The sequence below is a fragment of the Amblyomma mixtum genome, chromosome 10 (genome assembly GCF_055824585.1).
Source record: "Amblyomma mixtum isolate Tamu chromosome 10, ASM5582458v1, whole genome shotgun sequence".
Classification (NCBI taxonomy): domain Eukaryota; kingdom Metazoa; phylum Arthropoda; class Arachnida; order Ixodida; family Ixodidae; genus Amblyomma; species Amblyomma mixtum.
This window is the reverse complement of record NC_143021.1, coordinates 121,106,461-121,117,364: the sequence shown is the minus strand read 5'-3', so window position 1 is coordinate 121,117,364 and position 10,904 is coordinate 121,106,461. Positions and strand designations below refer to the sequence as shown.

The 10,904-nt window shown below is 49.2% G+C and overlaps 1 long non-coding RNA gene across 1 annotated transcript; it reads right to left on the bottom strand.

The window, feature by feature from the left end:
* Positions 1-5,408: 5,408 nt before the first annotated feature.
* Positions 5,409-7,484, bottom strand: LOC149326804 (uncharacterized). The gene is made up of 2 exons (XR_016286585.1): positions 6,962-7,484; positions 5,409-5,840 (listed from the first exon to the last, which is right to left on the bottom strand). It is a non-coding gene; the product is annotated as an uncharacterized LOC149326804 (long non-coding RNA).
* Positions 7,485-10,904: the final 3,420 nt, after the last annotated feature.

The window sequence follows — 10,904 nt, the reverse complement described above, 5'->3', positions numbered from 1 at the left end:
TAGGGCAAAACGACGGGCTTCTTTTTAGCATCGAATAACACAGCCCTCTTGGCACCGTCTCCCTTGAGCCACCACAGAAGTTTTTCACAACTAGTGCTAATCAAAGAAAGCGGATAACCGGACTTAGTCAATCTATTGACTTGTTCATGAAAACTTGTGGCTATTTTGTCATGGCAAGACTTAAGTAAAGCAGAGCGTAGGCATGAGGAGACAATTGCATTTTTTACAACTTTAGAATTCCCGGAGTGAAAATGGAGTAAAGGTTTAGATAATCTAGGTTGGTAGCCCCAGCTAAGATGCTTATTGCCAAAATGAAGCGATAAGTCAAGAAATTGAAGAGAGATTTCATTAGGCAATTCAAAAATTCAGGGGGCACTTTGACTGTCTAAAGTGCGTAAAGGCGAAAGCGTTTTCCGCACCACTTTGACTGCTTCTGTGGCACTGGTGGCGTCACATGTAATTGAGTGCTAATTACTAAGTGACGACAAATCACTAATTAATGGTTAATTACTGGTTTGTGCCTGAATACTAATTAACTGCAAATTAATGACGCTTAAGCTTCGCCTTTAGGAGTGGAACGCGACAGCGTGTTGTAGCGCTGCCAGGGAGTCCACGGAACGACGATTGGCCGCTAGGGGGCCGTGTAGTACAGACGCACCCCACATCGGCTCCGCACAAAGACAGCGGAATTCGCCAATCGCCAGCATCATCAGCCAAAATTTCACCACCCACGGATCTGCGAATGTGAGCGCTGCACGCCATCAATTTTTGGCCCGCCTACGCCCTTTTTCGGGCACCCACGGCCCTTTCTTCTCTGTGACCTCTCCGCCTGAGCTAGGCCTACTCCGACGGACGCTTCCGCCACCAACGCCATCATGGAGGTGCAGGTGCAGGGAGAGGTTCTTAACCCCAACGACTACGACCCAAGGGACTGGACGCACATTCTTAGTGTGCCTGCTCGCTCCAAGGACGTCCTTTCAACAACCCGACACCAGGAGGGCGCAGCCTCTGCTACCGGTACCCCCAAGTCTCCATGCCTTGAAAAGTCAGTGCACCTGCAAGCAACGCGCACAGCTGCGCAGCGTTCGCGGCAGCAGCCACCGCTTCCTGCTGCAGATTACAAGATCGTTTTTAGATCACGAGGCGGGCTGCAGCTGGACCTGCTTCCACCCCGACAACTACGAGAGGCCATCCTCCAAGCGGCGTCCCAGCTTAAGGAGCCAGCGCGTACCCAAATCAGGGTACACCCGGTCAACAACACCTGCACGTAAGCACGCCCCTAAAGGATGACGCGCTCGCTCTGGTTCGGGTGAACACCATCACACACCAAGGCAAGGAATTCGCCGTAGCACCTTACATAGCCCCGTCGGACGGAGCAGTACGCGGAGTCATCTCCAATGCTTATTGGAATGAGACCCCGTCAGAGCTCCTGCAAGACCTGCTCACCGGCAACCCAGACGCCCTCATCGTGGACGCCAGCCGAATGGGCTCCACGCGTTCCATCTTAATAACTTTCCGGGCTGGACCTGTCCCACGCGCCGTCCTTTATGGAGGAGCCCTCCACAGGTGCACACCCTATCGAGGGCATATAGACGCCTGCACTAACTGCCGCATCCCTGGTCACCGGGCAGACGTGTGTGTCCACCCAAGATCCCATAAGTGCCCCCGCTGTGGGCAGTCCCACCCAAAGGAAGATGTGCCCTCATGCTCCCCCAGCTGCATTCTCTGCGGAGGCCCTCATATGACCGGCACCGGGAACTGCAAGGGACGGGGCCGCAAACTAGCGTCCCCGAAGAACGCTCTGTCTCCTCCGGGTACATCGCGGCTTTCCCGCTGCGATCAACCAGGCACAGCCAGCAGACGCAGCTCGACGGCTTCCCGGTCGCCTTCTACAAGCCGGCAGAATGGCAGCAAGAACGCCACGCGTCTCACCTGGGCAGACCGCGTTTCCGGCAAAACCACCCGTCAACCCCCACCACCCCAGTCCTCCCAGGCAGACCCGAGAGACCAGGAACTCAAGGCTTTGCGTGACGAGGTAAGCCGCCTTTCCTCTCTCATAAGCACCCCCGCCCCCTCCATGCCCCCTCAACCCGCACCCCCTGTCATTAATTCGAGCTCATCATCCACAGACACTTCGAGCACCCCTCCTGCAAAGAAACAGCGCACCACAGACGCCACACCCCCTCCCGTGCCCCCAGAAATAGACGCTAAATTAGCAGCACTCGAAGCAAAATTTGACCATAAACTAAAGGAGCTAGACGCCCGCCTCGAGGCCAGATTCAATCACCTTGCCGCCGCCCTCACCGAAAAACTTGAGCAGCGCATGGACGCTATGCTTACCAAGATGATGGAGCTCTTGGAGCATAATCTTACCCATCGCTTCACCCAACTTCAAACCCCCTCCACTCCCCCCATCCTACCTCCACAAGCACAAAACACCTTCCCTGAGCCACACATACCAATTGACACCCGTCTTAATACCCTCCTCAATCCCCCCACCATCCAATATGGCGGGGGGGGAACACTAATTATCTCCCCATTATAACTTGGAACTGCCGCGGCTTCCGGGCAAAGCGCGCACCTCTGCAACTTCTCCTTCCCACCATCACACCCACGCCCCACATACTTCTTCTCCAGGAGACTGCACACCGAGCAACCCTCCCCAGCTACATATCTACACACTCGGATACCACTAACACACCCAGGGCGTCCACACTCATCCACCGCAGCCTCACCTACAAAACTCATCACATTACGTCTGAGACGCCCTGCGTGATCACGGAAATTATACATCACACACATTCACTTCCTTCTATATTTATAGCAAACATATACCACCCCCCGTCCCTGCCGATGGCCCCGCTAGAATCACTTCTGCGAAAGCTACACCATCTAGCAGGGAAACATCCCCTACTCATCGGTGGGGACTTCAACAGTCAGCATACTGACTGGGGATACACAACCACGACACATCGAGGTCGCAGGCTCTGGCTGCTCCTGCAGAACCTCCAACTCACTGTGCACAACACGTTTCAGACGCCTACGCGGATCGGCAACAGTGTCAGCATGGACACCAGTCCGGACCTGACGCTGAGCCGCTGTATCCGCGGCGTTACCTGGAACAGAACACAACATACACTGGGCAGTGATCATTACATTATACAAATCACTGTCCCATACAAACCACCCCGTCACGCAAATATGACACACGAACTCATTAACTGGGATGCCTTTCGCGCTGCACGCACCGCCCTCCCAGACACTCCCATCGCAGACATCGATGCATGGGTGCAATCACTCAAGCATGACGTTCACCACAACACACGACACATTGAAACTACAACCGAAACACCGACCCTTGACACACGCCTAGCCCACCTCTGGGAGGCTTATCACAGCATCCTGGAACGCTGGAAAGGCAACAAACACAACAGAACGCTTAAAAAGCGGCTGGCCGCGCTGCAGACACAAATCCAACAGCACTCTGAGGAGCTCTGTCGATCCAACTGGGGACAGATATGTGACGGCATCGCCGGAAACCTGTCCAGCAAACGTGCATGGCAACTCCTCCGACACCTCATTGACCCCACACGCACCAAATCAGCAGCACAGCACCACGTGACACGCCTCACACATGAACACATTGACGATCCCGACACCCTTCTAGACACACTTCAAACCATGTACACATCTCCAGGCGGCCCCATACCTCTACCGCACTACACAGGACAAGCAAATCCAACACTCGACACCGACATCACGGAGACGGAAGTCAGAGCGGCCCTCCTGACTTTCCGCGCCAACTCCGCACCTGGTGCAGACCAAATCACAAACTCCATGCTCCGTAATCTGGATGACCAATCGATCACCCACATTACGAAATACTTCAACCAGTGCTGGAGGGAGGGTAACCTCCCGCAGTCCTGGCGCCACGCGAAGGTAATATTTATACCAAAACCCAACAAACCACTCACCATTCAAAACCTTCGCCCGATTTCGCTAACCTCATGCCTCGGGAAGCTCCTCGAGCATGTTGTGTTAGCGAGACTCACAAGTCACATGGCGGACAACAATCTCTACCCGCCTAGCATGGTGGGATTCCGCCCTCATCTATCCGCACAGGATGCCATGCTGCAACTCACACACGACCTTTTTGACCCGCTTCTTCCAGGTCACACCAAGGCAGTCTTAGCTTTGGATCTCTCCAAAGCTTTTGATCGCATTGAACATCAGGCGATCATGACTGCTCTATCCCCATTGAATGTGGGTGTGCGCACGTACGCCTACATTCAAGCATTCCTGACTGACCGCACGGCTGAGATACACTTCGGGCCTCTGTCTTCCACCTCCTACACACTTCAGAGTATCAGCACCCCTCAAGGGTCCGTCCTTTCCCCCTTTCTCTTTAACATAACCCTCATACCCCTCGCCCGGAAATTGGTAACTATTCCCCACCTCAAGCACACTCTTTATGCCGACGATATCACCCTGTGGACCACCCACGGCAGTGACGGCGACATAGAGAACACCTTACAGGAATCCCCGCAGGGAGGCGTCTGCAGCATGCAGACGTTGGTGAGTGGCGACACCACGGGGTTAACCCGAGCATCCGCAGGGACATCCCCGCAGGGGGATGATGGTGAACAATGCGTCACCACGGACCCGAGCATCCGCGCTTAGCCGTGCGTGGCATCGCCGTGTCCGGGGAAAAGGGGATCCTGGTGGTTGAGCTGATGCCGAGCGTTTGGACCCTTAAGGCCCCTCGGCGGAGGCAACACACCACTTTGGCCCCAGCTTCCTGTAGACGGCACCTCCGGCCTGACCCGACCGGGGGAAATCGGCAGTCGCCTTTTCCTGTTCTCCTCTCCATCTTTCTCTTTCCTATCTCCTTTCTTACAGCTTTCCTGTATCCTCCTCCCTTCTTGGTTTTTTCCTCTTTTTCCTGGCGGCGAGGGTTAACCGTGTGTGACCAACTACCCTGTGTTGAGTCATATTAGGTTATAGTTAAGGTGTACAGCTGGCGTGGGCAGGACTTTCTTTCAAGTTCCTGTCGCGTCCCCTTGTTGGACTCCATGGTGGGTGGCTGGCACCATGACCGAAAAACATCAATTTTTTATGGCTCCCCCCCTTTCCAAACCTGATCGCTCTCTTAAAAGAGTGCGGAACGAAGCAGAGAACTTTTTTTCCAAAAAGAAACCAACATTTGCAAAATTCCATGTCATCCACAGTGAAGTTCAAGATAAACAGGCCAGAATTCTATCCCCCTTCATGGTATCGAAGTGCTTAACAGAAGCTTTGGGCCCCGGCTACAAAGTATCCAAAATGACCAGTGGCGATTTATTGCTGGAACTCCGAGAAAATGTCCAAACCACCAAACTCTGTAACATAGTGTCTATTGGGGACACACCTGTCTCCATCACTGCACACCGATCCCTCAACACTGTCCGTGGCGTCATCTCAGAAAATGATTTTCTACACCTTACCGAGAAAGAAATGCTGGAAGGGCTTTCCGAGCAAAATGTCATTGATGTATATCGAATCAAGATCCGCAAGGACAACAAAGAAATAGATACCAAACACCTAGTCCTGACTTTTAACACATGCACATTGCCCGAAACCATCGACGTTGGATACCTCAAAGTAAATGTAAGACACTACATCCCTAACCCCCGAAGGTGCTTTAATTGTCAACGGTTTGGCCACGGATCGCAGAGTTGCCGCGGCCACAAAACTTGCGCGAAATGCGCGTCGAAGGAACACCATTCTGAGGAATGCGACGCAGCTCTACGCTGCGCTAATTGTGAAGGAGAACATGCTGCGTACTCCAGGGCGTGTCCGTCCTGGAAGAAGGAAAAAGAAATCATCACCATTAAGACCAAGGAAAACATTTCATTCAAAGAAGCCAGAAGGCGTTTTGCACTGACAAATACATTCTCTTTCACAGCCAAACCAAACTATGCTGACGTGGCGCGCAGGGGCGGTGCACCACGCAGCACTCCGGCATCTGCCGCGGCCACTCCCACCGCGCCTGTGGTAGTGCCATCAACGCCCCAGGCAGAGACAGCCAAGGCTGCTCTGCCAACTCCAAGCCAGGGAGTGCCGGCCCATGGGCCAGCATCCCGCAGGACTTCCCCCCGTCGGGGGAGGCCTGACACCAACACATCCGCGGCTTCGCGGTCCTCCAGCACCTCTGGTGAGGTGATGGATACAACTACCACTCCGCCCGCTTTACGGCGGCGGACCGGCTCTCACGAGCGAAGAAAAGATAATACCCCGCTAACGGGCCCAGAACAGTAAATTCCTTCAGTTCCATTCACACCCAAAAAAACAAACATGATATTTGCGATTCAATGGAACTGTAGAGGAATGATAAGGAACTACAGTGATATAACACATATTCTAGGGTCCGTGATGCCTCTAGCTCTATGTCTCCAGGAGACCAATCTTGGTCCACAACATTCAAATATCTTAAAGCATTATACAACTTTTAGGCGTGATCGCGAACATGCAAGTAGACTCTCGGGAGGCGTCGCAATCATCATCCAAAGCGGCGTCCCGGCTCAAGAAATCAAACTGAAAACAAAACTTGAGGCGGTTGCGGTTAGCGTCATCAGCTACAAAACCATAACAATATGTTCTGTATATCTTCCCCCACACATCACATTAACATGCCAAGATCTATAAGGCCTGATCGATGAACTGCCGGAGCCATTTCTGGTAGTTGGCGATTTTAACGCTCACTCTCCGTTTTGGGGAAGCGAACGCTGCGACTCTAGAGGCCAAACAATCGAAGATTTTATACTTTCGAATAATGTCTGTCTTTTAAATACGGGAAAAGCCACATATTGCTGCCCAAGCTCAGCAAAAATGAGCTCTCTCGATTTAGCCTTCGCATCACCATTACTTTTTAACGATTTTAAATGGGATGTTTTAAATGACCCCATGGGCAGCGATCACTTACCTACCGTCATCAGGCTCTCATCATCCACTCCAATCATCCCCACAAGGCCACGGCGCTGGAAAATTCAGCTTGCCGACTGGTCACTCTTTACAAAAAGTGCCACTCTGGAAAAGGAATTTTGTGACGACCTTAGCACAGATGAAATTAATCAGAAGTTTACTGAATGCATAATATCGGCCGCAACACTCGCTATACCACAAACAACAGGACTTGCACAAAAGAAACACAAAGTGTGGTGGACAAAAGAATGCACATTAGCAAAAAAACAACAAAACAAAGCCTGGAGCGCTCTGCGTCGATATCCCACTGCAGAGAACTTACTTACCTTTAAGAAGGCAAAAGCCAGAGCGCGGTATGTCCGAAGAAATGCAGAAAAAACCTCTTGGCAGAAATATGTCTCCTCAATAAACAGCTCAACAACATCAAAGAAAATGTGGGAAAAAGTGCGTAAATTTACTGGTGACCATACCCCTTTCACACTTCCTCTCTTGACGGCACCCGGGACACAAACATCTTTAGAAGAACAGGCTAACATACTGGGCGAGCATTTTGCTGAGATCTCAAGCTCATCCAACTACACAAGCACATTTCAAAAACACAAAGCAATAGCTGAAAAACAAAAATTTCCATCTGGAGCAGGTGTTCATGAGGATTACAACCAGCCTCTCACACTACAAGAAATAAATAAGGTATTATCTTCTGGAAAAAAGACAGCACCAGGACCAGACAACGTGCATTACGCTATGCTTGCACATCTCTCCGAGGCTGCTGTAGAGGCACTGTTAAAATTCTTTAATAAAATCTGGATAACTGGAAATATACCTGACGACTGGAAAAAAGAAGTCATAATACCCTTTCTCAAACCCGGAAAACCACCAACAAGTCCTAGCAGTTACAGACCAATAGCCCTCACCAGCTGCATTGCTAAATCTTTCGAAAGTGTAATAAACATTAGACTGACCTTCGTACTTGAATCTCGGCAACTACTAGATAAACACCAATGTGGGTTTAAGAAAACATGCTCCACCACAGATCACCTTGTCCGCCTAGAAAACACCATCCGGGAGGCGTTCATCCACAAGCAGCACTGTATTGGGGTCTTCTTCGACCTGGAGAAGGCCTACGATACTACGTGGAAGTTCGGCATCCTCCGTGACCTAGCAGAGCTAGGTATCCGCGGCAGGATGTTGAACTGCTTGAACGACTTCCTGGCTAACCGCACTCAACCCATTCAGCTTCATGCCATGCTTAAGGTTGCCTTCATCTTATTTTATGTTCCCCACTCTGACAGCAAACGGTCATATTGTTAATCTTCTGGAACCTCTTTTTTTTTTTTTCTTTCTCCGCCTGTGTATTATATCTGCATTTATTCAATGCCCATTGTTATCTGATGTCTTTTTGTGTTCTTTCTATTGCTCTTATGTCTTGCTATTTTATGCCTTTTTTGTTAAATTATGCCCGCTAACTATTGTATAACTTATTCATTGCCGCAAATTACACTAATAGGTTTTAACTTGATTGTATACTTTTATAGCTCCTCTGCCAAACTTATGCACTTTCCTCATGTATTCCTGATGGGAGGTCCCCCAGACAGTTTTCACTTTGGGACCTCCTACTGTACTAACTTTTTTATGAAACTTACAACTCATTTGTATTTCGTTTTAATAAACCTTCAAACCTTCAAACATTCCGAGTCCGCCTAGGAGCAACTCTCTCCATGACTTTCACCCAAGAGAACGGCGTACCCCAGGGGTGCATTCTAAGCACGACACTCTTCATAATAAAAATGAATTCCTTAGCTAAAGAAATACCCAAGTCCATAATGTATTCAGTTTATGTAGATGACCTACAAATAGCATGCACGTCCTCCAGCATATCAACCTGTGAGAGACAAATACAAATCACACTAAATAAACTAGGTTCTTGGGCAGACAAAAATGGATTTAAATTTTCCCCTCAAAAAACAGTAGCTGTTCTTTTCTCATTGCGACGAGGCCTACAGGTCGATCCCAGTCTATACCTGAATCACACTGCGCTACCAATTAAACAAGAACACAAATTTTTAGGCCTAACTTTCGACAAGAAACTCACATTTCTACCACACATTAACAACCTTAAAAAGAAAGCTTCTCAAGCCCTCAATGTCTTAAAAGTGCTCTCACGGAAGCGGTGGGGGTCCGATAGAGCAAGCCTTTTACAAATATATCGCTCTCTGGTGCGCTCCAAGCTGGACTACGGGTGCATAGTATATGGCTCGGCAAGAGCATCCTACTTGAAAAGATTAGACCCCATTCATAATCTTGGTCTCCGCCTATCATCTGGAGCATACAGAACATCACCAGTAGCCAGCCTATACGTTGAAACTAATGAGCCCGCTCTTGAGGACCGAAGAATCGCACTAACATGCACATACGTCTTAAAAATCCGTTCTCTTCCGAAACATCTCTGCCATCCAGTTGTCACCAAGTGCCCATCTAAAAGATTATTCATCAACAAACCACATTCTATCAGGCCATTACTACTGCGCTTTGAAGATAAATGTGAAGAGCTAACAGTACTAGATGCCCTACCGAATATTGCACAAAGGAATGAATATTTGCCACCATGGTACAGCCTGCCTTCAGTATGTGACTTCACAATGACACATTTAGACAAAAAGCAAACGCCAAACGAGTACATATTACAGGAATTCTTTGCACTACAAGAAACGTATGACACCTACATTGAATTTTATACCGATGGCTCAAAAACAGAAAGTCATGTTGGAAGTGCAGTAATCCAAGAAAAAAAATAAACAGATAATGCGACTACCAGAATGCGCATCAGTTTTTACTGCTGAGTGTTATGCCACCTTCATAGCTGTAGAAAAAATAGTAAGAGAGAACATCAAAAATAGCATCATTTACACCGATTCCCTCAGTATGCTCAAAGCACTGCACTCCAGCATGGGCGTCCGGAAGGGGGGGCAAGGGGGGGCGGTTGCCCCCCCTTGGAATTACGGATATTATTTATGCACTAGTAGAAAACAACTACATAGCTGCCGCCTCCCCCATAACCGGCCATCGGGTGCACCCCCCTGGAAAAAGTTCTGCGGACGCCCTTGCACTCCAGGAATGCTACTGAACCCATAATAGGAAACATCATACATAACATAGTTAAAATCACAAAACAAAAGCACAACATTAAATTCTGCTGGGTTCCTAGCCATGTTGGAATTGTAGGTAATGAGAAAGCAGATGTATGTGCTGCACAAGCCCGGAATGGCCAAATAAAGCAAGTGAACATACCGCACAGGGATTGTTTAAAGTTTATCTACAGTAAACTCAGAAATAAGTGGCAGGCAGAATGGGAAGAGCACGCAAACAACAAATTACATTCTGTTAAGCCCATTTTAGGGGAATGGCAATCGTGTAGGCATCAAGAACGTTTTACCGAAGTTATTTTATGTCGGCTCCGCATTGGACACACCCACCTCACGCACGACTTTCTGCTAACCAAACAAAACAAACCTCTCTGTGACATGTGTGGTGCTGAACTCACAGTGAACCACATTTTAATTTCATGTATAAAGCTAGAAGAACTAAGAAAGAAATATTTTACAACATTTTACAGGGAAACCATCCCATTACACCCCATGTTACTTTTAGGTGATCGAGCACTGGTTGACATCTCATGTATTTTTAGGTTCCTCAAGGAAGCAAGCATTTTAAACAAACTCTAAGTATAGAAAGCTTCACCTTTAACAAAAACTCTAACCTTGTGTTTGGCGCTCCATAGCCTCAGTTGCTTTTGCGCCATTAAAATCAATATAACTAACCTTACAGGAAGCAGCCACCCTCACCCAAAATTACGCACGGACCATCGGACTGTCTTGCTCCCCAGAGAAGTCCGAACTGCTCCTCATCCGGCCTAAGAACCACCGCTGTCCCCGCTCCCCCATTGC